The sequence below is a fragment of the Heptranchias perlo genome, chromosome 9, assembly GCF_035084215.1.
Source record: "Heptranchias perlo isolate sHepPer1 chromosome 9, sHepPer1.hap1, whole genome shotgun sequence".
NCBI classification, from domain to species: domain Eukaryota; kingdom Metazoa; phylum Chordata; class Chondrichthyes; order Hexanchiformes; family Hexanchidae; genus Heptranchias; species Heptranchias perlo.
Window position 1 is genome coordinate 33681111 of NC_090333.1, and position 5669 is coordinate 33686779.

At 42.6% G+C, this 5669-nt stretch overlaps 1 protein-coding gene across 3 annotated transcripts in view; it reads right to left on the reverse strand.

Moving 5' to 3' along the window:
• The window catches only part of gpbp1l1 (GC-rich promoter binding protein 1-like 1), a 74626-nt gene extending 72300 nt beyond the window's left edge, over nt 1–2326 (reverse strand). For 2 of the 3 annotated variants that reach the window (XM_067990153.1, XM_067990152.1), the window contains exon 1: nt 2031–2324. The gene's annotated coding sequence lies outside the window, so the exon portion shown is untranslated. Of the gene's footprint in view, nt 1–2030 lie in introns of all 3 variants that reach the window. The other variant, XM_067990154.1, reaches the window with a different exon arrangement.
• Between the last annotated feature and the right edge of the window lie 3343 nt (nt 2327–5669).

Here is a 5669-nt window from a genome sequence, read left to right on the forward strand (position 1 = left end):
TTGTCTATAATGAGCCTCAGGGACCACAGAAAGAAAAATCCATGTTCCCATTAATTTGCATACATCACAACTTGCTGATAATAACAAATCTTGACATTCTGATTTAGGGTTCATCCACCAATGAGGCAAAAGTGGATGAATAGCCCTTTCCAAATTTCCAGGCCCATAAAATTCAAATAGGACAAACCAGCAAATAAGGAATAACTGCAAATCAGAGTTGCCTGTGCTTGGGATTGGGGGCGGGGGGGTTTAAATGCCCAAGGACACTCGTCCAACCAAACTACAAGGGGAGTTTCTTCTGCATAAGAAGTTGAGCTGATATAAAATTTAATTTAGCATGAATTTAAAAATATACATCAAAATTAATCTGCAAATTAGAAGAAAAAACTACTTTTTTTTTTAAAAAAGGCTATTGTGCAATACAGGTAAGTCGTAATACAGCGAAGTCTCAGAAGTCACTTCCAGAAGACCATACCTGCACCCTCAATCCCATCCCAACGACACAATTACTTTTCCTCACCTCAATGCTTGCTGACATCATCAACTCTTTTCCTCGAGCACTGCTTTCCCCATCGTTACCATCCCCGCTTTTAAATTTCAACCTCCCAAAAGCCTCCCATTCTCTCCAACTGCTGCCCATCTCTAACCTCCTTTGCTTCTCTAAAAGTCCTCCAGGTCAGCGTTACCTCTCTCTGTTTGACTCTTTTCAGTCAGTTTCCGCCATGCCTTCACCATCCTGATCTAAGTCACCAACAATACCCTCTAGAAGTGCAAGTTTGTCTCATTATCCCTCCATCCAAAATGAATAACCACTCCAGCATCTGCCACCATCTCTTTTGTGTGGTCATAATCTATGCAACCACCCTCTATAAACCACCAGGACAGGTTAGAGAGTGCATCTCTAAATGGGACTGACAATTGAGATAGCTTTTGAAGAAGTATACACTGTTGCATATAGATAAACCCAAATTTCTTGGATTTTCCCCACAATTTTAGTAGAGTAAAAAGCTATAGACTCTGGAGTAATAAGATTTTTGATTAAAAAAACATACTTCACCAAATTCAAAAATTACCAGGTCAACACTCCCAGGACCACTCTGGAAATGCAATAGGTTTGTGTTTTGTCGGAGCGTGTACAATTCTAAATTTGCTGCCTACAGCTCTCATATAAATGCACATTGTTGTTAAAAATCACGAGATGTATATTGAAATAATTTCAATTTGGATTCAATTGAAGTTAATGTATTGGTAACATAGAAGCGGATAATAATGCAAGTAGAATAAAACTTCCATTAAGTACTGATGTTTTTGTCAATATAATCGGAACCCAATACAAGCAAATGCAAATGAGCATGACTGCGTTACGTATGACACCATACACAAACATCTAATAACATTACAGTTTGCCTCATTTATGATCCTTCGCATATGAGGAAAATGTAGCATTGTAGGTGAGATAATTTTCCACACTACTAGAAATGGCAGTCGTGGGTGGCTCAGCGCGCAGACAAGAACCAGCAGCCTCGTCTCAAATGTGTTACTCACGTTATTTCACACATTTATTGTGAAAAAAGGAATCTGAACTGGAGCTTCCAGCCTTTTCAGTAACAATAAGTGCTAACGAGCAAGTGTTGAGCATATAAAATAATTATTCGAAGCAGATTTATACACTGAATAATTTAAACAGCGCGAAACCTTTCGTATTTTAATTTTTTTAAAAAAAAACAATCCACATTGCGTTGCATAAATGAGCTCTGGAGTAACAAACACTGGATGCAAGTTTAGGCCACAAAAACAAATGTCACGACAAAAAAAAAAATAAAGTGACAAATGATTAAACCTCTTCTACTTTACTCGGCGCAGCGGAGAAAAGAAAAAAAATATTTTACGTTTGGTCACAAAATCCAACAACAACAAAAGAACAGAAGACGGCGTAACGCGGTTGGTGAAGCCCACGATGATAATAACAACAAACACGGGCCAAAATGGCGACAAAGCAGGCTGCAGGGTAATAACATTGGCTGCCTTACCTCCAAGGGGAAGAATCAGGAGACGGCAAATGGGCAGTGTCGGCCTCCACTTCTTCTCTGAGTGTGAGGGGAGGGAGGAGAAGGGGGGAGGAAGGGGTTTGGCTTTTTGTCTCTCGAGTTGTGTCGGTGAACCGAACGTGTTGCCGATTATTATTCTCTTTTTGTTTTGTTTGTATCGCCGACTCTAAAGCCGCTGCCGACTGCTGTGCGCCGCAGTTTTTTTCTCTCTCTCTCTCCTCCTCCTCCTCCTCTCTGGTGCTCGCGCTCGATGCTCCGCTCGCTCACGCGGGGATTCCACGCTCTCCACCAAAACACGGAAGGAAGCGTCTGCGAGGGCGTCACGTGCCGCTCGGCCCTCTGATGATGTCACAAGCAATTCCGAATTGTGCTGGTGCGCGCATCATCGCACCCGGGGAGGTTGAATCATCAGCTGGCCAATTTGTTTAACTGTTTCCCACTATCACCTCCGTACAGTTAAGCTGCCTGAAAACTGTCTGTCTCTTCCTTCCTTCTTTCCTTGCTGTCTTTCTCTTCCTTCCGGATGTTTCTATGTTTCTGCCTCTCTCTTGTTTGTTTTTTTTTTGTTGTTGTTTGTATATTTGGTGGCCCTGCAGGTAACACCTCTCTGTCTGAACACTTTGATTGCCTTGGCAACGGGCAGTTGGAAAGACTATCTGTAATCACCAGGTATTTTTCTGTGATTTATAAATGCGAAAGGTTCGAGGATTTCATTTCCACATTCACCTGAGGAAGGAGGAAGCCTCCGAAAGCTTGTGATTTTCAAATAAAATTGTTGGACTATAACTTGGTGTTGTAAAATTGTTTACAATTGAAAACAAGGGGGGGTGGGGAGGGGTGAGATTGAGCAATGTAAGAAAAAAGCACTCGCAAGCTTGCAGTGTTTTTTTTTCTCTTACATTGCTCAATTTTTCCCCACTCTTGTTTTCTTGCGTTCTCCCACATTATTTGGTGGAAGTGGCAGGGGACAGTGCAGGCTGAGCGTGCAAGACGCTGCACCATGTCTTTCTTGATAAGCCAGATGGTCTTTTCTTATCCTTTGTTATAGCTATTTCTCCTCATCCTTCTCGACCTAATCTGCAGCCTTGGGCACGGTTGACCACACCACCCTCCTCCAACGCCTCTCCGTCGTCCAGCTGGGTGGGACTGTGCTCGCCTGGTTCCATTCTTATCCGTCCAGTCGTATGCAGCGAATCACATGCGACGGCTTCTCTTCCCCCTCCCGCAGAGTTACCTCTGGAGTCCCCCAAGGCTCTATCCTTCGCCCCCTCCTATTTCTCATCTTTATGCTGCCCCTCGGCGACATCATCCAAAAAACACATCAGATTCCACATGTACGCTGATGTCACCCAGCTCTACCTCACCACCACCTCCCTCGACTCCTCACCATCTCTCATCTGTCACATTGCGTGTCCGACAACCAGTTGTGGAAGAACAAAAATTTCCTCCAACTGAATATTGGGAAGACCGAAGCCATTGTCTTCGGTCCTTGCAGCAAACTCTGTTCCCTAGCCACTGACTCCATCCCTCTCCCTGGCCACTGTCTGAGGCAAGACCAGACCGTTCGCAAATGTGGCATCTTATTTGATCCGGAGATGAGCTTCCGAACACATATCCGCTTCATCACCAAGACCACCTACTTCCACCTCCTTAACATCACCCGTCTCTGCCCCTGCCTCAGCTCATCTGCTGCTGAAATGCTCATCCATGCCTTTGTTACCTCTGGACTGGAATATTCCAATAGTCTCCTGGCTGGCCTCCCATCTTCCACCCTCCATAAACTTGAGCTCATCCAAAACTCTGCTGCCCGTGTCCTAACTCGCACCACGTCCCGTTCTCCCATCACCTATGCTCACTGACCTACAATCGGCTCCCGGTCCAGGAACGCCTCGATTTTAAAATTCTCATCCTTGTTTTCAAATCCCTCCATGGCCTCGCCCCCCCTACCTCTAACCTCCTCCAATCCTACAACCCCCTGAAGAAACTCTTTTCTGGTAAGAATGATGGAGGCAAGAAGGAATGTGGGAAAAACACCCCATTTTGAGGATGACCATCTTGGAGATTCTGATGCAGGAAGTTAAAGCTGCTCGGGTGTAGTTTTTGGAGTGAGTGAATGGAGCATCTCAAGTCCTGGGAGCAAATGAGGAAGGTATTTTGCAGTATCAGGAGTAGCAAAGAAAGTGCAACCCACATTCCTTCTTGCGCATATTATTTTGCGAATGAGGAATAGTTCACATGGCATAAATCAAAATTGTGAGGTGCAGCACCATCAGACAAACTTTTCTTATTTTCAAAACACTTTTTTGTTCTTTCTAAAAGGCATTCGAACCTGAAACCTTTGTAACATATCTTACTTTCTCAATTTGTTTTCGAACGTAAGTCAATGTTTTAATCTACACATTTAATAAAGTTCAGAATCTCTGCTGAGTTCTTTTGCAGATGCAAACAACACAACCTAAATGCTCATCATAATCATGTAACCACTCAATATAAGGAGTCACACTTTTATCGGGAGAAAGACTGTGTTGAATAATACTAATACTTAGCTTTTGAAGGCTGTGTTTTAATCATCATTTTATTATTGTGACAAATCTTTCACATTGTACATAACAGAAAAAAAACTTTACACAGGATAGTGATAAAATCATTCTCCCACTTTGCACAACCAAAGTTATTGAACATAATCCTGCATATAATTACAAGTAATGTGTACATGGGAGGGATTATAATAAAAATCACATCTGTGTTCTAAAATGTGACTTGTTTGACATTGGATTATTTTCAGTATTCAATCTCACCTTCTATGTATTCTCTATATATATTTAACAAGGTTATTGATTTCCCCTTTGTTTTAAAACTATTATGTCCTTGTAAACCCCTGATTTTGTGTTAAACAAAACCTTTTGAAATTGTGGGCAGAAAAAAAATGTGCATAATTTTCCCTCGGCTGATAAAATCAATCGTGCCTTCAGGCAGGGGAGCCTGTACTCCTACCTGGTCTGGCCTGTACGTGACTCCTGTCCTTTAACATAATATTGACTAAATCAATTGGGTGGAATCCATGTTGAGGTTGATTGATACACAGACTAGGGAAGAAATGGGCTTGATGGGATGGGCCAAATTACCAGGGTTTTCTTCTTCCGACCCTTTTCACGTTCTCGGTCTTTCAGCAACTTTGCAGCATCCAAGCTTTGACCTAAGTTGTGTGATTTTCAAACAGCTCCATTCAGGCATTGGTTCAACATTTCCTCAGCTGCTTATTAGTTCAGTACAAACAATCTGAAACCGGAGACCAAAAAAAAAACCCCCTGCTAATCACTGAAAATCAATCAATGACAATAAATGAATCGTGCAGCAGCATCCGAAAGAGGAAACAGTGTGGAGATGACGACAATTATGCCGAAAGACCTGCTGTGCATTTCCAGTTTTTAAACCTAAAACTAGAAGCAAACTGCACAAACATTTTTCAGATCATTCTGCTCTTCCACGAGGCGCGAGAACTCAGCTGCCCTGAGTCAACATATTAACAATTGATGGTGAGGGACTTTGGAGCAGACAAGTTCACTCAGCTCCCCCTCCCTCTCAGCCCGGAACTGAATTGCAATGATAATGATGAATGAT